Source organism: Cryptomeria japonica, chromosome 1, assembly GCF_030272615.1.
Source record: "Cryptomeria japonica chromosome 1, Sugi_1.0, whole genome shotgun sequence".
Lineage (NCBI taxonomy): Eukaryota > Viridiplantae > Streptophyta > Pinopsida > Cupressales > Cupressaceae > Cryptomeria > Cryptomeria japonica.
In genome coordinates this window covers 200847783-200874235 of record NC_081405.1, presented here as the reverse complement: position 1 = coordinate 200874235, position 26453 = coordinate 200847783, and positions in this window count along the sequence as shown.

Here is a 26453-nt window from a genome sequence, read left to right as displayed (position 1 = left end):
GGTGTAACCCTAGACCTATTTGCTGGTAAAAGCAAATATGCAAATATGAATATACCAATGAACAAAACTCTAGGACAAGATGTCCAAATGATGTCTTCAACATTACCAAGTGTCTTCCATATAATTTTGAGTGCCAGTGATCATTATATCCTATCGGTGAACCATATACCAGTAACTGTGCAATAGTCACTTGCTTGCCGATGAATGCTACTGGATCTTCAAAGTGCTAGTGTTTTAGTAGGTGTTGACATCAATGACAAAACCATACCAAAATATGAACACCCACAACTTGGAATCTTCATTGACTCAAGTAAACAATCCCCTTAAGGAGGGTTGGTCACTCTTGTCTTTGTGTGAAAAGGGTAGGTAGGGGCTTCCATGACTAGAAGGATGACCCAATCACCCTCTCCTCGAAAAGCTACATATAGCTTATAAAAAGTTGAGGATTTTGCCTCAAATGATGATAGCCTTATGGTGAGTAATTTCAGGGTGTGATGCTACACCCTTTCACTGAGAAAGATACCAACAACTCAATCAATAGGGTGAGCCTCTAAAATAAGGTTTCTAGTCATTTTTTGAGGGACAAAGCCACACATAGATTCAGTAGGAAATCTACTAAAAGCTCTTACAACCCTTATCGGGCCTTGATTTTTGAAGGCTACTGAAATCAGATCGCATACATGTTGTATGCACCAAATTGGACAAAATTTCACTTGCTACCTGGATTTATATAGCAGCTCGAACAAAAAAACCACATTGGTCATTCCCCCTTGTAGTGATCACTTCTCCAAAGAGGTAAACCTTCTAAAAAAAGAAAAAGAATATGCTTAGAGATTTCTCTTACATCCAAGATTCGTGGAGGCAAGGGGAGAGGATACTTTCAGAAACACCTTAGTGTTCTACAAAATAAAGCACACAAGACACTTCAAACACGGATTCTTTTTAATGCACCAAAACAAAATGTGAGCTATTATAGAAAGAAAGAAAAAACACAAACACTCAACTAGCTATTGGAATCCAAGAACACTGAGAGGGGGATGAATCAGTGTTCTACTGGAATAATCAATTATAACCTTATTAAAACATGCATACACCAACCCGTATTATCGGTACATATAGAATTGAAAGAAGTAAAGCAACCAATAAGCCAATCACATAAATGAATGCCATAACACAAAGAATTATACATGGAAAACCTCAAAGAGGAAAAACCACGGTGGGATTTGTGACCCACAATATCAATCCACTGGCCATATGAAGAGATATTACAAAATATAGGGGCCCGCACTTGCAGGAAGGCTTATAGCCTAGAGCACACTGCCCATTTACAAAAGGAGCCTCACTGACTACAAACAAATCTAGACTACAATTTGGAGAAATGATTGAACTGCAAAGATAGCATCTTCTATGCCTGAATACAGTTCAAGTTTAGCTCTGTCTCTTTTGGTCTGGAACCCTAAACCATATACCGGAATAACCTTTTACAAAAATATCCTCACATACATAATCTCTCAAATATATTTCACATATCCTTCATTATTTCCTTCTCATTACATATCCATCTCCTATGATATCTCAAAATGATCTAACCAATTGACCTATATACCTTTTACAATTTATCATGCCTTATGTCGGTTTACAAAGATAATTACAATATCAATATACATGTCGGCTAGATAACATAAATACATGAATATCAAAAACAATTGCTGATGCCGGATCCAAAATATGTCGGCCTCCAATACCGATAACCTGATTCTAAACCATGTCATCCTGCATTGTCGGTGACCAAAGAATTCCTTCCAACCTGCTAGTATTTGTGTCGGTGTTGGTGAAGTGTCTGTGAAGTGCCTCTTGGTACACAACTAACCCAAAATATGAAGTTGGAATAAGTTGCCATGTTGCTATCAATGACAACATATTGAAACTAGCCAATTGAGTGTTAATTGCAAATAATCTCCCCCTTTGGCATTGATGGCAACACTCGTGAAAAATGGTCATGGTTTCCATCTGTCGGTTTCATCCTAAACTTGCTCCCCCTAAGCTGAATATCCATCAATACAAAATACTCCATACTTCCATAGTTTTCCACATATACTCTCCCTAATGTATACAACTCCCTTTTTTTCTTTTTCACATCTATATCACTCTCCCTTTGGCATCAATGCCATCAAAAGTACCAAAAAGCCAAAAATCGGGACAAAGAATGAAAGATTGTACAATGAATATGTCCCAAAATACCTTACGGGAGCTGAATGTATTTGAAAATATCCGGATTGGCCTTCTCCAATAGCTCAACATAGGTATCCCAACTTGATTTGAAAGTGCTAGAAATAGATACAAGTCCATTTAGCATATGGATAAATGACTCTTTCCCATTAAGCGCTACTAGTGTGGGCTTACCAACCAGATCTATACACTCCTTCTTATGTACACTTAATGAATCCAACCATGGACTCACCAATCCTCTAAGACTTTTGGCTCTCCTTATGATTTTATCTTTTTCCTTCTCAAGAGCAAAAACTTGGGCTTTCAAAACCAAAATTTGACCATCTATAGATGTAGTTAATGAATTCAATCCATCAAAATAATTGGCTATACCTGCAATCTTCTCCTAAATATCCTTAATCTTTTTATCTGTCTTAGCTGTGAGTAAACTTGTATTGCAACATACTCTGTAGATATTAGTACACTACCTCAATGCATTCTCTGTCAATTTCAATTTTTCATTAATCTTCTTCCTCTCAGACTCAATCACTTGATCAAATGTAGCTCTCTTTTCCGGTGTGAACCTCCCCAGTGCTTTCCAGTTTGATATCTGATGCAAGGATTCAAAATCCTTTGAAATGTGTTCAGTGATTATCTTAAGCTTGCCAGATGGGCTCGCGTCTCTGTCAAACTTGCACTCTGGGACTAGTCTATGCAAAATAGTGATAGATTGATCAATAACACCTTTATCCATAGATCCTTCCTTCATCATTTTCTGTGCAGCCATCATCATGAGTTCAGAAGAACTCATCTCGAATATGCTTTTCTTTTCAATCTGTGAGGTGTCAATTGACAATAATGATGGACTCTACCGGTTCCCTGCTAGATTCCCCTTTCTTCTCCTTTGATGATTTAACCATTATAGCTTCCTCACTTGCACAGGTGGCTTCGCCACTTGGTGCAGTCTCAGTAACTTCTGGTTCCTCCCTAGGAATTTTAACCTCATCCTGTACATTTGTATTCAGAGGACTGTTGTCCTCAACATTAGTAACCTGTACTTTATCAACCTTTACACTCTTTGTATTTGTTGGTATCTCAACATTTTCTATACATTTGTATCTATCAGGGGCTCAATATCCACTATCTTAATGTTTTTCAAAATTGAGCGTGAAGTACTCATAATACCCTTTCCTTTTCCTTCAACCGAGATGTCTACAGTATCTGTCTTAAATTCCAGTGAAGTATAAAAACCACAGTTCTCTTCAAAGAACTTAACCCATGCCTTGTGGGTCTCCTTGATTATCTCATTGACCCTTCCTAACATAAGACTGATTATTTTATGCTTGTTGTTAAAGATTTTCCTATCTACAACTTCAAGTGTCTTATCCATCTTCTCTAGAGAAATAGAAACACAAATAGATAACAACTCTTGAATCTTTATATGCTTGTCCTCTTGCATTGGTGATGGTCTTCTAGAATCTAACATTTCATACAACTGTGCTAGTATTTGGTCTTCAATTTCTAACAGGGCTTTCTTATAAATATCCAAATATAACAAAATTGCTTCCTATACTTCTCTTTGTTCATCATTTTCTAAATGTTCCTAATAAAACTGTACATTCTTTAACATAACATCTTTAGTAATTCATCAAGTAACTCTGCACAAGTCTTTGGTGTAATAATAGTTACATTACTAGATTCAATTGCAAGATCAATGTCATCCTTCTTCCTCCTTCCAGTACCAAATGGGGTTGAAGGTGTTTATTTACGTGCTCTTCTCTGTGTCAGTACCCTGATAGTAACTTTCCTAACCGGTTGCTTCTTCGCCTCTACCTTGGTTTCTTCAGATTTCTTCCTTATTACCCTTTTAAATGCTAGGGGTGTGACATCATTAGATGTAGACTCTGCTGCAATAGGCTCTATGAATATTTTTTGTTCTTTCCTCTTCTTGCCTTTCTCTGGGACAACATCAATCAAATCTTTAATGTCCTGTGAAACTTTTTCAACAAATTTACTTGCCTTTCCTTCCTGCTTCTCTCTCTTCTTCCAGTTGAAATCAATTTCAACCTCTTGTGTCTTCTACTTAGAAGTGCCAAAGGTTTTTACAGTTTCATCCACTGGTGCATCAATTAACATTTGTGCATAAGCGTCAAGAATCTAAGCATCAACTTCATAACCCATTTCCTCAATCCAAATCTTTTGGGGCCTAACAACTTCCATCAAAGTTTCATCTTTCTTGACCATGAAGCATATGTCAGTTGAGTACTTCTCGACAATGTGCTTAGGAACCCTCATCTTAGAATTCATAGCCTATTGAAATGCTTTTAAATAACCCCACACTTTGTCATCTCTATGACTACCCAATGTAGCAATAGACTATTTTAATTGCCTCCCTACCGAGATATCAAATGCCCATTTTCTCTTCCCAAAACCGAGAGTCTCATTGATGAAAAATAACATTAAACAGATAATTAGGTTACCATACCAGAATGTCCCTTTCTTTTCTCCTTTAATCTTTCCTAGGTTAATCAATAATTCATCCAACATCCAACCACATAGATCTAACTTCTCATTCCCCCTCATCATCTTATGCACTGCGTAAATGTAGGAGCTAGAAACAGATTTTAGTCAGTTTGATTGAGTTACCTTGTAACCAATGACCATGCTACTGAATTTTATGTTTGTGTCAATGATAGTATTGATTCTCATTGATCGTCTGTTTGATGTTGCACCAATAATATTTTTAACCTGATCATTTGAAACTTTTTTCTCTGGACATTGTCCAACCTGTGATAAACCGACGATTTCTCTTATGGCATCCTTCATAATCTTATATGGTCTATCCAACCAAATAAATTCTCCATGCACTCTACTCAAAACATACCTAATGATTTCATCTTCGAATTTTGGAATGTCCAGAATGTCGGTAAACCCTAGATCAACAATATGCTGGTATTCGGGCTTAATATTTCCAGAATCTCCCATTAACTCATTCATGTACATGCTCTTGATATCAGTCATTCCCAAATCCTCAATATGACAGTTAATATAAGCTCTTACATCTTCAACATACATGACTCCTTCCAGAACACGAGAAAAAGTGCCAATCGAATCGTCTAGGGTAGCAACATGTAGATATCGCTTGAAAATTGGCCTAGGACAGTCCTTGACCTCAACAACAGTCGGGTTTGCAAAAAAATATAGGTATAGATGATGATCCTGCTTCCGTGATTGAAGATAAATACTTGTGAATTATTGTCGGTGAAAGACCCTAAAGACCTCTTGCAATCGCTGGTGAAATCGCTCAAGATGATATCAATCACTCTGATTCGCCTTAGACTTCCTCTTAATCACTCTAAATCGCTTTGAATGTAAAGTGATCAGAAATGAAGTGAATTCGACCTCTTATCCTCAAAGAAACCCTAATCTTTCATTGACATCAATGACTTCCGATGGACAATACCGGATCTGGATCAAACATATCCATATTGGATAAGCATCTCCAATGTCTAGAACATCTTCTAGAACCTCTTCTTGGGGCTTAAGCAGTATTATCATGAATTTTGCCTACCCCTAAGGCATTTGCCTCAGATACCAAATGAGCTTCGTCTCAGTGCAGGAGAAACCTCCTCTGTCGGTTGAGTAACTGGAGCATTACCATCTGCAGATTGATCTTTTGGCTTCCTGCCCCATCTCTGGGTATGATCTTGTCGGATTTCATTAACCTTTTCTTTCCCTTTCTCATTTGATCCTCCATTACCAACCTGTGGATTTATGCTTCTACAGAATTTAGAAATATGTCCAACCTCATTACATGCATAATATGTAACATTGTTCTTTCGAATTGCTTTGCTAAAACTGGTGTAATTGCTTCACCTACACTGATTAGCCATATGTCCAAATTTTCCACATGCATAACACTTAACATTCATTTTGCAATCTTCTGTCTTATGTCCATACTTATTACATTTAGAACATTGACTGGGAGCAGAATTAGGGTTATGATTTGCTCTATTTCTAAATTGCCTAGCCATGTGACCAAATTTATTGCAAAAAAATCATCTACCATTAAATTTATAAAAATTAAACTACCTTACCGGTGCCTTATGGTTTTGATCTTCATTTGAAGTACCAGAACTCTATCCTTGTTCAAATCCAAGTCCACTAGAATCTCCATTCTGCCTTTGTCTCTTCAATATCTCATCTAGTTGTGTTGAACCAATCTTGCTTTTTTCTTTATACTCACTTGCAATAGTCAGATCATCTTTCAGAATTATCATTTGTCTCTCCAGCTCTTGTTCATTACTCTGGGATTGTACTAAATCAGTTCTCAACATATCATTCTCATGAACCAACCTACCACATTCTTCAAATTTGTTCTTTAGAGATACAACAAGATTTTCTTACTTTTTCTTCCAATCCTCAATCTCTTCAGACATTCTCATAGTTATAGCTTGCATTTCATTTCTCATAACCATGTTCTCCTGACTCAGCTTCTAACACTGTTCCTTAAGTGCATCTTTCTCATCATCATCCTGATTTTGCAAAAGCTCCTTCCTCCTAGCTTGAACAGATGACAAACTCTCCTGTAGGACGAATGAATTCTTAAGTATAATTCAATTCATCTTGTAGCTTCAAGTTCTTCATCCTTTCAGCATCATAATCTTCAAGTGCCACCTCAAGTTGCTTCTCCAAACTCATATCCATGGTTTCCTAATTCTAGATCTTCCTCAAGTTGTTAAACTTCCTCTGAGGCACAAGGCTCTAATACCAATTGTTGGAATCTAAGAACACTGAGAGGGGGGGGGTGAATCAATGTTCTACTAGAATAATCAATTATAACCTTATTAAAACATGCATACAACAATCGGTATACCAATACATATAGAATTGAAAGACGTAAAGCAAACAATAAGCCAATCACATAAATGAATACCATAACACACAAAATTATACATGGAAAACCTCAAAGAGGAAAAACCACAGTGGGATTTGTGACCCACAATATTAATCTATTGGCCATATGAAGAGATATTACAAAATATAGGGGCCTGTGCTTGCAGGAAGGCTTACAACATAGAGCACACTACTCATTCACAAAAGGAGCCTCACTGACTACATACAAATCCAAACTACAATCCAGAGAAATGATTGAACTGCAAAGATGGCATCTTCTATGCCTGAATACAGTTTCAGTTTAGCTCTGTCTCTTTCGGTCTGAAACCCTAAACCCTATACCGGAATAACCCTTTACAAAAATATCCTCACATACATAATATCTCTCATATATTTCACATCTCCTTCATTATTTCCTTCTCAATGCATATCCATCTCCTATGATATCTCAAACTGATCTAACCAATTGACCTATATACCCTTTACAATTTATCATGCCTTATGTCGGCGTACAAAGATAATTACAATATCAATATACATGTCAGCTAGATAACATAAATACATGAATATCAAAAACAATTGCCGATGTCGGATCCAAAATATGTCGACCTCCAATACCGATAACCTGATTCTAAACCATGTCGGCCTGCATTTCCGGTGACCAAAGAATTCCTTCCAACCTGTCGGTGTTAGTGAAGTGTCTGTGAAGTGCCTACCAGTACATAACTAACCCAAAATATGAAGCTGGAATGAGTTGCCATGTTACCATCAATGACAACATATTGAAACCAACCAATTGAGTGTCAATTGCCAACACTAGCTACGCTTGCAAAACCACAAGTTAGTAGTTACAAAAATAACCCCTTTCCTATAAGACAAACACTAATGCTTTAAGGGGCCTTCTACAAGCAAAATAAAGCATCACCACTTTTTTCACTACTAAGTGCTAGCCAAAAATCTATAAATGTAGAAAAATAAAAAATTATAATTTTATTGTTTTTACTTTTTGATCTAGTAAACAAGATCCTTTTTTTTTACATTCCAAAAATTAAAATGCAAAGAAGATGCCCCCTACTAAATTCTCAAAGCTTTCTAAAATTTTAAAAAATCTAAAAATATTCTTTGGTTTGAGCCCTAGAGAGTAGATTTATTGAAAAAACCTAATTCTCAAATATATGATCAAATATTTCTAAACCCTAAGCTTGTGTCTCCAACCCTAGTTGCAAAGAGTCAGTCTTTAATTTTTTTACGCAAAATAGAAATATATGGTTAGGAAAACCTGCAGAATTATAGATCTATTAGAGACCCAGGTCCTACCAGGTATGCCAAAATATTTATGTCAAATTTGAACCCCCAATATTACAAACACTAGTTCCAACTACAAAACCCTAGATCTACAATAAAATTCAAGAACACATCAATGAAGAACCATATAAACATGCAAAATCATAAAATAACTCAAATGACACTTTCACACATTCACATGGGTTTGATCTTCATTGTTTTTCTATCTCCATTGATCTTTCTTTGATATGGTTGCTCTCAAATTTTATGCTTGCACAAGAGCTCAATGGTGAATGGATGTGGTAGTGATGATGTAGCTTGATCATAAAGATGATGTAGACTAAAGTCAATTCAATAGAATGTAAGTATGCTCCAATTTTGCTATTGTTGGCAATTTGGAAGAATTGATATTTGTCATTGATGTCAACACTAGCTTGTTTGGTTGTCTACCGGGTCCCAGTAGAGTGGTTGGATTGTGATGTTGATCTACAAATCATCTTTGGTATTCTCTGGTATGTTTAGTTTGGTGGAATTGGTTTGGTTTGGTCATTCAAGTGTGTGTCACATTTAGTTGGTTCAGGATTTGGTGATTCGGAAGCTATCATATGTTCTAGTAATCCTTTTGGTTACCGGTAAGGGTTTTACCGATAGAGCTTCGTTGAAGATCTTTTAATGAATTCGATAAGTGGTGTTGGTGCGGCTTTTAGAAGGCTCTCAATATGCTAATGGTTATCATGTTTGTGTTCTAGTTGATTGGTGGTGTTGCATTTGGCTTATGGAGACCTATTTTAGGTTTGGTGCTATTCTGTTAGGTTATGGACCAGTTTATGTAACGTGTTGGTGGATGTTCCTGCTACGTTATCGATTGGACTTATTATTTGGTTAATGTTGTTTTGGTCTCAGGCTGACTTGGGTTATCATTGGTTTGCGGGTTTATGTAAAGGATTTATTGTATTATCTTCTAGGTGGCCGACCTAATTGTTTAGGTCCCGGGTTTGTATAAATATGATGTAAGATCTCATTTTTAGATCATGGTCGTGGGCTATGGGATTATCTGTGTGCGAATAAATTTGTAATTATATGTAGAGGTTTTGGTCAATCATAGGTGATCGAATTGGGTTTGAGTAAGAGGTTTAAGACCTTCAGTATTGAGCTTAACCAAAACTATACTCAGGCATAGGAGATGTTATTCTCGTAGTTCATTCTTATTTCTAGATTATAGTCTAGATATCTTTTGTAGTTAGTGAGGCTCCTTTGTGATGAGCAGTGCACTCTGGGCTGTTGGCCTTCCTACATGTGCACGCCCCTTATTGTAATCACATACTTACTACAGAAGTATCATCTATCTGTGGGTAGGGTTTCCCACCCTGTTTTTTCCCTTTACCAGGTTTTCCATGTACAAATCTTGGTTTTATGTGTTGTGGATGCATGGTACTTGGTTTATGATTTATGTTTGTGCTTAATTGATGTATCTGAATTCTGGTAAAAAGGTTTCATGTGCTTAAAGTTTCATAATCCATTGACAACTAATTCACCACCCCCTCTCAATTGTCCATTGGTTATCCTAACAATTGGTATCAGAGTCTGGTCCTCTCTGCAGAAGCTTAACTGCTTGAGGAAGATCCTATGGCGAGTAATCATTCAACTTCAATTGCTTACTAGAAGGACAACCCTAGGCTTGAAGGAACTGGAGGATATGAAGAAAGAAGATGAAGAGCTTGAGAAAATTGAAGCCCTATTTTGTAGAAGGGTACCTAAAGGTCTGAAAGGAAGTAAGTATGAAGGAAAATAACCTTTCAAATATTTTGCTTGTAATAAGATAGGTCATTTTGCATCTAGATGTCCTTAGAGGAATTCAAGATTTGAAGAAAAAGATAGAAGATCTTTTAATCCTAATCATGAATATTAGAACAAGAATAAGTACAGGAGGAACAAAGATAAATCATGCTACTATGCTCATGAGGAACCTGTAACTAATGATTTTGATGATGAGTCGACAAAATATTCAGCTAGTAGATCCAGCAATAGAAAGGAATGGGTAATCTTATCTATCAAGGAAGATTCTCTCGAACCTATCATTCAAAATGAAGAGAAGGCCCTTGCTGCTAAAGTTGAAGACAAGGATGAATGGGTGATAAACAGTGGATGTTCACATCATATGACTAGAGATAAAAGGAAGTTTCTATCTTTGCAAGAATTTGATGGTGGTCTGGTCAGATCTGGAGATGACAAAGCATGCATGATCAGAGGAAGAGGAACTATATCATTGGATGGTAAGAATAACACTAATAATGTCCATTATGTAGAAGGTTTAAGGCATAATCTTTTGAGTGTAGGACAGTTGGTGGATAAGGGATTTCAATTACAGTTCAAGGATGGAAAATACAAAATCATCAACAGATCTGGATTGGAGATTGCAACCGATACTCATACTAGAGGTAACATTTTTAATTTGAACTCTAGTAAGAAGACATGTTTGATTACACATATTGATGAGAGTTGGCTATGGCATAAGAGGTTGTGTCATGTGAATTTTGATTGCATTGTAAAGATCAGTTCAACTAAGGTAGTTAGAGATATGCCTAAGATTTTGAAGCCTCATAATTCAGTATGTAAGGAATGTCAAATGGGGAAGCAAGTCGAAACTTATTTTAATAGTATACAAGACAAATCTAATGATATTCTTGATCTTATTCATACTGATTTGTGTGGTCCTGCTAGAATAAGAAGCTTTCATGGTGATAGATATTTCATGTTAATCATTGATGACTATTCTAGAATGATTTGAGTTACTTTTCTAAGGGAGAAATCTGAAGCCTTTGAAAATTTCAAGATCTTTAAAGCTATGGTTGAGATAGAGAAAGGGTTAAAATCAAATGCTTAAGATCCGATCACGATGGTGAATTCACATCCGGTGAATTTAACAGTTATTGTGAGAAAAATGGGATAAGGAGACAGTTGTCTGCACCCCGAACACCTCAACAGAATGGTGTTGTGGAAAGAAAGATCAAAACAATCCTGGATGCAGCTAGATATATGATGATGGAAGCTAATTTTCCTCATATCTATTGGAGAGAAGTTGTGAGAATGGCAATATACACATTCAATAGAGTTCATATCAAAGGAGACAATGGTAAGATGCCTTATGAGTTATGGTTTGGTCATACACCTACAGTTAAGTACTTCATAATCTTTGGTAGTAAATACTATATCAAAAGAGATGATTCCATTAGAAAGTTTGATCCTAGATGTGATGAAGGGATATTTTTTTGTTATTCAAATGAAAGAAAAGCATATATATGTTATAACAAAAGATTGCAGAGAATTGTGGAGAGTGCTAATGTCAAGGTGGATGAGCAGTACATAGGTCAAATCAGAACTTATGAAAGAGAACCAGAAGTGGAAATGATCATAACTGAACCGGTAACACCTGTACCAAAATATAATGTTGAACCAATTACCCCGACACTATCAGAAAATTCAAAAGTAACTGAAGATCAGAGCAGAGAAATAGAAAGTCAGAAGACTCCTAGGTATGTGAGGTTGAATCATTCAGAAGATCATATCATTGGAGATAAGAGCAAAGGAGTGATGATAAGGAGAAGGTTGGTAGCTGAAGAGGTATGCTTAATTTCTCAAATTGAACCGACATCAATAGTTGAAGCATGTATGGATGAATGTTGGATGAAAGCTATGGAAGAGGAATTGGATCAGATAGAAAAGAACAACACATGGACTTTAATTCCCTGGCCTAAAAATAAGAATTTTATTGGAACTAAATGGGTTTTTAGGAATAAATTGAATGAAGATGGACAAGTTGTGAGGAACAAGGCTAGATTGGTCTGTAAAGGATATTCTTAGAAGGAAGGAATTGATTATGATGAAACTTTTGCACCAGTAGTTATTCATTGTGATAACTCTACTGCTATTGACATATCAAAGAATCTGATATTTCATTCAAAGACAAAGCTCGTATCAATTAAGTATAACTTTTTGAAGGAAAAGGTGGAAGCAAATGAAGTCATATTGGTTTATGTGAACACTAAAGAGAAAATTGCAAATCTTCACTAAACCTTTTCCCAAGGAATCATTTGAGTACTTTAGAGATGGATTGGGGGTCTCTACCCCTCTGGTAGAGACTTAAGTGATGCTGATTGGCATCATTCCGGTATGCATTATCATCTTTTATTCATTCTGGATTGATGAGATGGTACTACTACTCAAGGGGAGTAGTCAATTGTGTGGTTCAAAGGATCTATGGTTTTTCTTTGATGTTTATGTCAGATTTTTGGCATTGATGTCAAAGGGGGATATATATACATGTGAAAAACAAAGCTTAACAGAGATATCAATCTCAGGGGGAGCTTGGTCTACGGATGGTTAGTTGGTTCAGAACTTCGTTTATATATCATATGTTGGATGTCTTCCATTTGGGGAGACTTGTTTGGCATTTCTTGGCACTTGGATGTTTTTCACATCTAGTCTTGCCATCAATGCAAAAGGGAGAGATTGTTGGCAATTTGGAGGAATTGATGTTTGTCATTGATGCTAACACTAGCTTGTTTGGTTGTCTACCGGGTTCTGGTAGAGTGGTTGGACTGTGATGTTGATCTGGAGATCATCTTCGCTATTCTCCGGTATGTTCAGTTTGGTCGAATTGGTTTGGTTTGGTCATTCATGCGCATGTCACATTCAGTTGGTTCGGGATTTGGTGATCCAGAAGCTATCATATGTTCTAGTAAGCCTTTTGGTTACCGGTAAGGGTTATACCGGCAGAGCTTCATTGAAGATCTTTTGATGAATTTGATAAGTGGTGTTGGTGCGGCTTCTAGAAGGTTCTCAGGATGTTGATGGTTATCATTTTCACATTCCAGTTGATTGGTGGTGTTGCATTTGGCTTATGGCAACCTATTTTAGGTCTAGTGCTATTCTCTTAAGTTATGGACCAGTTTATGTAATGTGTTGTTGGATGCTCCTGATGCGTTACTGGTTGGATTTATTGTTTAGTTATTGTTGTTTCGTTCTTAGGCTGACTTGGGTTATCATTGGTTTGCGGGTTTATGTAATGGATTTATTATATTATCTTCTAGGTGGCTAACCTAATTGTTTAGGTCCTAGGTTTGTATAAATATGATGTAAGATCTCTTTTTTAGATCATGGTTGTGGGTTATGGGATTATCTGTGTGCGAATAAAGTTATAATTATATGTAGAGGTTTTGGTCAATCATAGGTGATCAAATTGGGTTTGAGTAAGAGGTTTAAGACCTTCGATATTGAGCTTAACCGAAACTATTCTCAGGCATAGGAGATGTTATTCTTGTAGTTCATTCTTATTTCTGGATTGTAATCTGGATAACTTTTGTAGTCAGTGAGGCTCCTTTGTGATGAGCAGTGCGCTCTAGGTTGTTGGCCTTCCTGCATGTGCAGGCCCCTTATTGTAATCACATACTTACTGCAGAAGTATCATCTGGTTGTAGGTAGGGTTTCCCACCATGTTTTTTCCTTTTATCGGGTTTTCCACGTACAAATCTTGGTGTTATGTGTTGTGGATGCATGGTATTTGGTTTATGATTTATGTTTGTGCTTAATTGATTTATCTGCTATTCCGGTAAAAAGGTTTTGTGTGCTTAAAGTTTCATAATCCATTGACAATTGATTCACCACCCCCCCTCTCAGTTGTACATCGGTTATCCTAATAGCTATATGGAAAAGAGAGGGGAGGAGGTCTCTTATATAGAGAACATCCTAAAATGGAGTGTTAGGATTAAGAGGTGGGATAAAAGACGGTCAGCCAAGATTGAAGGGTAGTTAGAGGAAATAATAAAATTAAGTGAGTGGTTAAGATAAATGAATTAATTAAATAAATGAAAGAACTTATTTAATTAATAGAGGGAGGACCACATAAATTAAATAAATAAAATATTTATTTAATTTAGGAAAAGGAGAATTTAAACAAATAAAAATATTTATTTAAATTAGGATATAAAAAGGCTTAGAAGAGGATAAGTGATTTAATTAAAAAATATATATTTATTTAAATAATAAAAGAAAAGGGAATAATTAAATAAATAAATCAAATTATTTAATTAGGCTAGGACAATTTTAGGTGTCTACAGTAGAAACCAGTGAATAAGCAAACTATTGTTTCTTATCTCAAGTGGAACCAAAGACGTATGTAGAAGCAAGCAAGGATGAAAGTTGGATTAAGGCAATGGAAGAGGAGTTGAATAATATAGAAAAGATTCAAACATGGGAACTAGTACTTAGACTAGAGGATAAGAATGTGATAGGAACCAAGTGGGTGTTTCAAATCAAGCTGAATGAAGATGGAAAAGTTACAAGGAACAAAGAAAGATTGGTGTATAAGGGTTATTCACAAGTTGAATGTATAGATTTTGAAGAGACTTTTGCTATAGTCGCAAGAATGGAGGATATAAGGATGTTTCTTACATTTGCTACTTACAAGAATTTTATAGTATATTAGATGGATGTCAAGTTAGCATTTTTTAATGGAGAACTTGGGGAAGAAGTATACATTGAACAACCAGATGGATTAAAGCTATCAGAAGATCTAGATATGGTTTGCAGACTAAATAAGGTTCTTTATGGACTTAAGAAAGCTCCTAGAGCTTGGTATGCAAGGTTGGATAGGTATTTGTTGCAACAAAACTTCGAGAAAGGTACTATAGGCAATAATATTTATTTCAAAGTTGAAGGTGATAAATTGTTAATTATTATTTTTTATTAAAATAAGAAAGAAAAACAAGGGTGTTGGCCCTTAATAAACTTAGGTAAAAGGGACCTTTTAACAACAACCAAAACACCAATGTTAAAAGCATGGGAAACCAACAACCCAAAAACCTAACTCAAGAGTGGGGAGAAACACCCATAACTTGACACAGAGGAGTTTGGGGGGGGGGACTTACCCTTTCGCCCAAAAAATACAATTATTAGGAACAACATAAGGAGGATCAAGTGGATAAATCCCCATAAAGTTTCTATTTGCAACAGGAGAAAATTGTTGCTACAGAACAACATCAAAAGCATATTCACCAGGAGAAAATCAATGTTGTATAATAAGAGCAGCAAGTGTAGGAGCCTCAGGGCCAGAGGAGGCCACATTAGTAGCAGAGGCCTCAACAACAGTAAAAAGCACAACCTTATCCCGAGAGGAGTCATCATCCTCCTAAGAGGAGTCATTAGAAACATCAGAATCAGAAGCCTTAATAGTCAAGTGATCAATGATAATGTCTTTCCACCAAGTAGAAGCACCTCTATGGCGTGAGAGAGAACAATCTAAAGCTAAGTAACCCATTGAGAAGCATCTCCAACAACAAAAGGTGGGGCCCTCATAATGTGTATATTGATGATATCATATTTGGAGGAGATGATGATGAATGTAGGAAGTTTGTTGGAGAGATGCAGAAGGAGTTTGAGATGTCTATAATATAAAAAAGACATTTTCATTTCTCAAACCAAGTATATCAATGAGATGTTGAAGAAGTTTTAAATGGATAATTCTAAACTAGTTGCAACCCCTATGTCTACTAGTTGTAAGTTAAGGAAGGGTGATGAATCTCCAAAGGTTGATCAAAAAAATATAGATCTATTGTTGGAGGATTGTTGTAGTTGACTGCTTCAAGACCATATATTATGTAGGTTGTTTGTTTGGTTGTTAGATATCAAGCTAATCTTAAGCAATCTCATGATTAAGTGGTTAAGAGGATATTTAGATATTTGAAAGGGGCTCTGGAGTATGAATTATGGTATAAGAAGGATGATGATTTCACACCAAAAGAATACACAAATGTTGATTAGGCTAGATTTGCATATGACAAAAGAAGTACAAGTGGTGGTGCATTTTTCTTAGGAGATAGATTGGTCTCTTGGTTGAGTAAGAAACAAGATTCAATATTGTCATTATCTATTGTAGAACCAAAATACATTGCAACAACAACTTTCTATAGTCAATTTATGTGGATGAAGCAAACCCTTAGTGATATTAAGGTGAAGTATGATGAATCAATTCCTATTAGGTGTGATAATACAAGTGTTATTGACATTTTAAAAAAATTGGTTATGAATTCAAGGACTAAACATGTTGCAATCCAATATCATTTCTTAAGAGAGAAAGTTACAAAGATGGAAGTCAGATTGGAGTATGTTCCTACTAAAGAACGGATTGCAAATATCTTTACTCAAGCTTTGGTGAAGGATACTTATGAGTGTCTCCAACAAAAGTTGGGGTTTATTGCTCCTCCTTTAAACTAGATGCATTCAGTTGGTGCATCTATCTAGGGGGTTATGAAGTTCATATTTTGCTCTTGGATTGATGTGGTGGCTACTCTCAAGGGGAGAAGTGAGTGGTGTAGTTATCAGTGCCTTATCAAAAAAGGGGAGAGAGAGTTTAACATAGTTCCCTTTGTCGTAGTTTGAGCTCAGTTGTCTTTGATGTTGGTGGTATGCAAGCGTTGCCATATGCTGTCATTGATGTCAACCTATCCTATGTTGTCATTAATGTCACTATATATTGAAGATGGTCCAAAAATATATGTTTTGATGTTGTTGTGTGGTGTTATAATGAGATTGAGTAAGTATGAGGTGTTTCTGGAAGGTTAGTGTAGTGGAAGATTCAATATATAGGAAACAATATTTATGCAAGAAAGAGTATTTAATGTCCCTATGTAAGAATGCTTTGCATTCCTTTAGTATGTGAATATTATGGAGTGCAGTTATAGATATAATATTTATGATCTGTGTATATTATACTATCAATTTTGTAGATCCTTTCTTGCTCAGATGGTTGAGTTGTTAATTCTGATAGTGGGACCGTGTTTGTTAGAGTTGGTCTAGACAATGCTTGGTAGTTCTATGATATGTGATTTTCAGTTTTGTGGCTTGGAGGACATGTTTATTTTATTTGTGCAGTTCTCCAATTCCATTTTTTAGTGATGGTTCGATACAAAAGTGAACTTATGATGTTCTAGGTTTTGTGGTGACAAATGGTCTGGGTTTCAGCTAATTGAAGTGATGTCTTCTATATGGGTCATGCCATTTTATTCTGGACATATTTTGGTGGTTGATTTTTGATGTTGATATGGATCTCACCATGGCGTATGTAGATCCGCATTAAGTTTTATGCATTGGAGTATGTTTTTTGGTTGAATGGTTGGAGTGCTACATTGTTTATCTACACTTTTCATTTGGTGTTGACCTTGGAGGATGTGTTAGTATGTATGGCTTGTTTGAATCATTTGGAAAGGTTGTGTTATGATTGTAGTGTCATAAAATTGTGCCTCCTACAATTTTAACCACATTTTAGGTCCTCACCTCGGCGACAACATCTTGTTCCCCAACCAAGACCTATTTTTGCATTTTCACCCCTTGCCCCCTTCATGTTTGAGCCCTGAGATAGCCTCAAGACCCTATTCGGGCCCCAAGACACCCTCTTAGGGTGGCCCCAAGATAGGTCCCCCTAGCCCCATCTAGACTTTGGGATCCTAAATCTCCCTGATGTTGGCTTTTTATGAGATGAATTAATCTTCAAGAGGCATGTATTAAAGGGAGTTGGTTTTCTCATTTGCATAAGGAGGAATGGGAGGCAAATTTCAAGAAAAGGGGTGATAAGCAAGCATAGGAGAAGATATACATCATCAAGCATTCAAGTCTTCTTCATTCATCCATTGGAGCAACATTACAACATTCATTTCCAAGCATGTGTGTGTGTTAGGGTTTTGTCATGCTACATGCGATTTCATGCAACACTTGTGATTACATTCAAGAAACAAAGAAATCATCATCAACAAGTTGCAAATCTACAAGGTATACATTTTCATTGTTTACATTCAAGAATTTGCAATTGCTTTCTTTCAAGGTTGATTCCTCAACTAGGGTTTGACTGAGTCAAACACCTATCCACAACCCCCCTTTCCTCTCTTTTCTATGTGTAGGTTGCAGGTGCGCAATTGTAATTGCAGGTTTCTGATTTATTTGCAAAGACGGAAGAACCCTTTTCGTTTCGCAGATTTTGTGGAGGACCATGTACATTCTCGCCACAGTCCTGATAACTTTTCTCCAAATTTGCAGGGGAGATCCGTATCAGTCTAATTAGCTCACATCCGAAGTTACAGCGTGATCTTGAACTGGTAGCTCCTCATTTCTCTCATTTCCTCTCTCTTTTCCACATAGTCAACAAGTCAACTTTCTTATTTACAAAAGAGGGTAAATCACACTTCAACCCTTGCAATCCACTTAGTATTCAGATCCTTGTCTCTCTTGGATTTGGATCTAGTGGATTCAAGCCCCTCTTTTGAATGTAAAGTTCCTATCCAAGTGAAAATTATCCTAGTGGCATATTTTCTCTCTCCTAGGTGGGGAGTCACTAGGATCCAATTTTCCACTTTACAATGATGTGTTTGGTTCCCCTCTATCTCTTGGAGTGGGCCAGAATTAATGTTATAGGTCTAGGTGGCCAAATTTGTGTAATTTTGTATATTTTGTTTGTGGCCAACCTAGCTTAGAGTTTTAATAAATTTTGTATATATAGGACTGTGGATGTATGAGTTGACTATAGGATAGATGTGGATTGATGTAAAGTAAATGTGACTGATCTGCAAGCATATTTGAAAATGTAGAAGTGTGAAACACATTTGAGATAGTATATGTGGCCAGATGAGTTTGCCATGATATTGGTCGCTTGGCATAGTGGTTCAAGGATAGTTTCATGATCAGGAGATCTTGTTCATTTCAGTTCATTGTTCATCTACACCTCTAAGAAGAAGGTGTGTTCCTTTTGGTAGTTTGTGTAACCCTATGTATCTTTCCCTAAGGTTGTGTGCCTGAGTCTTGCAAGTCCTATAGGGGCAATGAACCCCTTGGCCTTGAGTCTAAACATTGTAATCAATTATTCATATTATGAGTGTGATTCCCACTATGGTTTTTCCCTATTTAGGGTTATCCACATAAACATGTTGTCCATGTGTTTATTGTACTTTGTGCTTTCATGTTTCATAATTATAGTGATAAGTTAATTGTGGTATAAAGTTCACTAGATCAGTAGTGAATTGTTTTGAGGTTTGGATTAATTTATCCACCCACCCCCCCTCCCCTCAATCATACCGTGTGTTCAACACTGAGTACATAATAATGATAAATCATAGATGGACATGGAAATAACCAAACAAGAGATGCAAATCATTACACAATATATATGTGAAGAACCTATGTGGGAAAAAAAATCATACTCAAAGAGATCCAAAGGTTGTCTTAATCCTTCAATATAATTACTTTAATACAACTTCTCCCTCTGAATTTATATTAAATTTCTCCTACTCCAAGATCCAACGTATAATAAAAATTGATATAATAAACTATAAATGGTTTTCAATACCATTGACAAAAACCATGATCCAATTAATCTACATGCAAATGATACCTCATGATGTGTTAGGGAGTTACAAGTATTTTTCTAGAATCTTCAAGAATTTTTATATGAGATTGGTTGTCCAACTTCACAAAGGGAAAAAAATAGCCCACTAAAAGAAAACATAACTCCTCCTTATGTTTATAAAGGTTACTCACTTCTTATATATAGTCTAAGATGTTTTCTTATACCTCATACACTCTCATAAGTGTTTCTTACACCACTATAAATGATGAGATACTCTTCCACTTTATGTCAAGTATATGGATGTGTTGTCATTGACATAATTAAGCTCACCCACTCAATGCCACCTTGCAAAGAATATTCCAAGTGTCTATAAAATAATTTTAATTATAAAAAATGTTACTACTCATGCAAGACAAATTTTTCTCTTCAATGATTCTTAGGGTCACATAAAATAATAATTGACTATAAATTATTAAAGTTAAAATTCAATCATAGGATTGCAAGGTTAATATCACAATTGCAAACATTCTCCCACTTGATATTCACATTGTAATGGAATAATAGGGAATGATATATTTAATTAGGAGTTAAGAGAGGCAAGGTCCATGACCTCCCTACATCAAGAGAACTATTTTGTATTCATTGTCTTAGTGAGAGAATTTGAAACATTCTTTGAAGTGTCCACTTTTTTGTAATATGACTCTACCCCTCTCAATCATTTTTTTAACAAAGTGGTATTGGACATCAATATGCTTTGTGAAAGCATGATGCATTGGGTTTTTAGCCAAACATACAACACTCTAACTACCATATCCAATCCTCAACTATTTACACGAAAAATTAATACTTAAACATAATCTCTCTAACCACATTGCCTCTTTAGAAGCATGTGTTGTAGTCATAGGATTTGATTCTATAGTGGACAATGTGGTTGTAGCTTTTCATTTACTCGTCCAACTAACTACTCCTTCAAAAAAAGTCAAAACATAGTTGCCTGTGGACCTTATACAATAGGTCTCCAACCCAATCTAAATAAAAAAACTCCTACAAATCAATCATCCTACCCACATTATTGGATCCATGATATAAAAAAAAATTGTTAGAAGTTCCATGTAGATATCTAGGAACCCTTTTGACATAAGTCCAATATTCTTTACTAGGATTTGCATAAACCTAATGAGAACTCCCACTACTTGGGCAATATCAGGTCTTGTATAACCCATGGCATACATAAGGCTTCCTACAACACAAGAATATGGAATTTAATACATCTCTTCATGTTCATCATCAATTTTAGGACATTGATAAAGAGATATCCTAGTGCCAGCAAGAAAAGGAATAATATATGGTTTATAATCATGCATGGAAAAATACTACAAAATAGTGTCAACATGCTTCATTTGATTTAACCATAATTTTTTATACCCAATATTTTTAATTTTCATACTCAAGAAATATTTTCAGCCCCCAAATATTTTATATCAATGGTACTAAATAATTGACCCTTAAGTTCCTAAATTATATCCTTGTCATTCCCAATTTATAACATATCATCAACATATAGGACAATGATTAGTATTCAATCATCAGTTTATTTAAAAGAAACACAATGATCTTCTTCACCTCTAATAAAGTCATGATTTAATTCAAAAGCATCAAATGTTTGATACCACATTCTTGGTGATTGCTTCAAACCATACAAAGATATCTTTAACTTGCAAACCAATTTCACATTTCCCTTCACAGCAAAATGATCAAATTGTTTCATAAATGTTTTCTCATCAAAACCCCAATGTAAAAAAATTGTTTTAACATCCATTTTCTCTACCTCTATTTGAAAGCAAGAACAGTAGATAAAAGGAATCTAATGGAGGTTAATTTAGTCATGGGAGAAAAAACCTCACCAAAATCCACTCCCTCAACTTGGGAGTAACCTTGTGCCACTAACGGGACTTTTTACCGCTCCAACTTATCATCTTCTTCAAAATAAAATTTTAAATACTTATTTACATTCAATGGCTTTCCTTCCTTTGGGAAACTCATCTAGATCCCATGTGTCACATTTGTTTGAGGCCTTTATTTTATCTTTAATACCCTCTTACTAGGACTCGTGCTCATATAAAGACATTATCTCCTTCACAAATATAGGTTCATTATTAGTATATGATAAAAAGATATACAAATAAAAATCAATTGAACTATATCCATACCTAGCAATAGGTTTTTGATGTTTAATGAATCTTTGTAGAAGTGTAATAAGAGGATCTTGTGTTTCCTCACCAAAACTTGAATCTAAACCTTCTTCTTCCTCAACATGTTTTTCTTTTTGTTATTCTTGTATTTGTGAGTGTGCATCTTCCTACTTAAGTTGTAGCATCATAAATTGTATAACCTTGATAATTTTACTCTAGGTTTAGCACCCGTCTCAGAGGTTGTGACTGAACATGTTTGATTGTGCCTACCCCATGACTCAAACTGCAATGTGGATCACCTAATCTTGTATCTTGACCTTTGTGAAACCTAATTTAGCTAGATAAAGGCACTTCACATGCCTATCCTCCCAATTTGGCTCCAATTTAATATTTGAAAGTTAATGTCGAGCACTTAATGGTTGTATTGCTTTATCTACCTCTCTCGAAAGTTACAAACGAAAAGGTGTAAGTCACATATAAATGTGACTCCCTCTCCCATTTTGATAGTGGAATTATTATAGCTCTCCAATTATCAAATATTAAGGCAATTCAATTCAAGTGAACAATCTTGTGCAAGCATTTCAAGTATTTATTGCAGATTTTAGACATATCAAAGAAAAATATTAGCATCAAGCATACTCAAGCATCATCCTTGGTGGACATCATGTTGCATTAAGGACTTGCAATCATACATAATATTTGTCATAAGATCCAAGCTATGGTTTTGTGTATGAGGTAATCATTGTCATTTTATTTTATTTATTTGCATGTACTCTCTTGATGAAATGCACCTCTTTTCAATCATACATGCTATTATGGAGGTGGGAACACTAACACAAGGTTTGAATTAGGAAAGCTCCTATACAACACAACCATTTTTTCTTCCTTGTTGTATGTATAAGTTCATATGTAAAGATTGAAATTGGGAGATTGATAAAGTTAGATGAATAGACAATGACAAACAATTTTAGACTTGAATGGATAAAAATCATAGGATCGGGGCATCCAACGTTGTTGTCCTTCTAGTTTTCGTTGAGATTTTCATAGTGACAACCTAGAAACCTCTTGAGACCATTCCTATCATTGCTTCTACATTTGAACACTCCAAGACCCCAACACCTATGTTCTGCCCAATTTTCCTTTTCTTTTTGTCATAGGTGCCCCTCTAAATTCCATTCTTGGATCTATGCTTCTATTTTGCATTTTTGTTCTCTATTTCATGTTTTCTATTAGTTTAGTTCATATTTTCCTTCTTTAGCCTAGCCATTTGCATGTATTTAATCAATAATACTGCACACGACACAAAGAAGAACCTAGGTGTGGATCTAGGATAGTTTGACTCTCCCTTGAGGTTCGAAGTTAGACCCATTCATTCCTCTTCTTATTTTAAAGAAATGAAGCACTCTCACATTAAAAAAAAATTGATTCTAGCTTAATGTACATGTTAGCCTAGGACCACCATTCAAATGGTTCATTCCATTTTGGTGAAATCGACATAACCTGAACTTGCATCTCTTCTAATTTCTAAATCATAAAATCTAATTTGTCTTGCAGGCATTGTTACATTTCATTTATTAATTAATGCTTCTTGCACTAGTTAATCCACTATATGATTTATCTGAATATACTAATTTAGCATTTACATTTGTAGAAGCATTTTCATCTGTATATAAAGAAAAATTTAAAACACTTTCTTCTACCATATCATCTGCATATTTGTCTTGTCATCAATTTCTTCTATTGTATTGCTTTCTAGGAGAATGCATGTGTAGTGAAATATATACTTGGTTATGAGTTTTATTACCTTGTGCTTTGAATAAGAAATCCATGTTAGAAGAGTTATCGAATAATGGTCTCCCATGATATGAATGGTTCTGGTGATGGGTTTGAGATCATTGATTCCTTTGTTTAGGGGCTTCAAGAAGGCAATCCTTATTTGAAGCCTTTCTGACAATCCTTGAACCACAATCACCTCACAATTCCTTAGAGATGGACCCCTCTACACTACAAGTTCCTGAAGCTCAAATTCAAAAGCTAGATAATGAGTTGGCTAAGTTTCAAAATTTCTTGGGCTTGGAACCCATGGTTGAAGGGGTGACCCCTCTTCTAGAGAATTTGAATTTTTTCTTCCATGATTCACATGGTGTGGAAATCCTACATATCCTAGCTCACATAGTTGGTAACAATGGTAAGTTACTAGCTAGTTGCATAGAGATCATCAACATCGTGTCTCCTCAAAACCAAATGAGGACATAGGTGTTAACACCTATATTGGCATCTTGTATTCATACTTTCACTTCTATCATTATCACTACTATTGTACAATCCGATATTAGTGATCACACTATCTTTAGGTTTACAAGTGGGAATCCTATACATCAATATAGTTTTGTCCCACCCTCCTCTACCCTTCCATTTACTTCTTAAAATACTCATCCACTAGTTTCACAACACCTTGTTAACCAATCACCTCCACCTTTCACATTCCACAACACCATTCAGCCTATAGTTAGTTCCAATCCATAACATTCCAACAATTCACCTAGTGACCCTATCATAAACCAACTTTTGTAAAATGCCACATCCTTACAACAATAATTAGCCTACTTAACCCAAAACCAATCCCAATCTAGCATTCCATCAGATTGCACCCATAGTCCACTATCATATACCATCTTTAAAACTTCTATATGTACCCACATAGAGACATGTTGTTTTGAGAAGTATGATAGAAAAGAAGACCCCAATTATCATGTGTTAGACTTTACCACACTTTGCAGTGATTTCATCTTTGAAGATGATCTAGCAAAAAATTTCCTAGGTCATTGAAAGACATGACCTTGGATTGGTTTCAACCCCTACCTAATAATTCAATTCATTTTTTCTCAGAACTTGTCAACTATTTTCTCCAACAATTTCAAGTTAACATTGGATGTCAAATCTCCTTGATCGATTTGTTCCATTACAAGCAAGGAGTGAAGGAGAAAATGAATGATTTTATAGGGCATTATCAAGGCCTTTTCTCCCAAATTTCTTATCCCATTCTAGAAGCTAACATGCAATGATTTTTCATCAGAAACTTGTAGCCTCACATCAATGAGAAGATAATCTTGATGAAATGTACATTGTTTACACATGTATGCACAACTCTCTATGATTACCAATTATTGGTTAGCCAATATGAGGCCTCTTCCTTGATGGCTCTTGTTGGACAACCCAAAATTGCTTTTCAATCCTTTAAGAAGAAAAACAAGACTTTCATCAATATTAATCCTTCTTGTAATCATATCCAATCTCAAGTTGTGGCCACAACACCTACTACAACCCCCTCTCCTCCTAGACCAAGGACTTGATAACTTTTCCAAATTTTTTAATCCCTTCAATCCATCATGCTACAACTACATAATAGTAACCTAATACTTCTCCATATCCTTCTCATAGATGCTTTGAAGCCTTTACCTTCTTCATTTAATGCTAATGCCTTTTGTCAATATCATCATGCTCCTGAACATGACATTGAGCGATGCATGCATCTTAAGAATGAAATTGAAGACCTCATTGATTCCAGCATCATGCAGGTGGCTAGTTTCAATGACAAAGGGAATAAATTTGTAGCTTCTCCTAGCCAAAATTTGCAAATCTTTACCAATCTGTTGTTATCTCATTCAACTAACTTTTATAGAGTCTTTCATATAAATAAGAAATATTGATCGTGAACCTCAAGATGAGCAACTTGTTAACAACGTGAATGTGATAGATGCTAATTTTCACCTGCCTAAACCTAAGCCTTGCATTACCTTTACTCACATTGATGCTCCTATGCATGCACTTGATGGACCTTTGTACGTTACTGCCAAAATTATTGATAAACCCACACGATTACACATTGTCATTTTTATACGGTGAATGTTATTACAGAAGAGTTCCTCTATGTGCATGAAGTGCACCAGGACACATGAGCAAGCACAAGTCTTGATTGGGATGCATGATGGCTCCACCTATCCTACACTTGGTTCCATAGCCCTTTGTGTCAAGGTTGGACCCAAACTCTTATATGTATCCTTTTCCACAATTTCTACCTTGGATCATTTTCATGTGAAGTTCGGTCACCCTTGGCTCACTTCTGTGAGAGTAGTCCCTTTGCTAATCCATAAGTGTTTAAAGTTTTTAGTTGAACACGATGTGTTTACTATTCAACACAATGGATTTAAACCCTTGTCTAATTGGAGAGGTTTGTCACTTGATTACATTTGGCCTCATATTGTTGAGTTGTCTAAGTCTCATCAAGACTTCTTGTTCCTATCTTACCGGAAGTTCAAAGCTAGTAAGCTTTCCTAATTATTTGCCTCTAGTTCTGCAGGTCCCATTCCAATTGTTGGCCCTAAGGATCCTTCGATTTCTATAGCTCCACCAATAGTTCCTCATATCCCCTAGAAAGAAAATGGCGAACAACTCGAAGATGGAATCTTTCCTTGTCTAAAAAA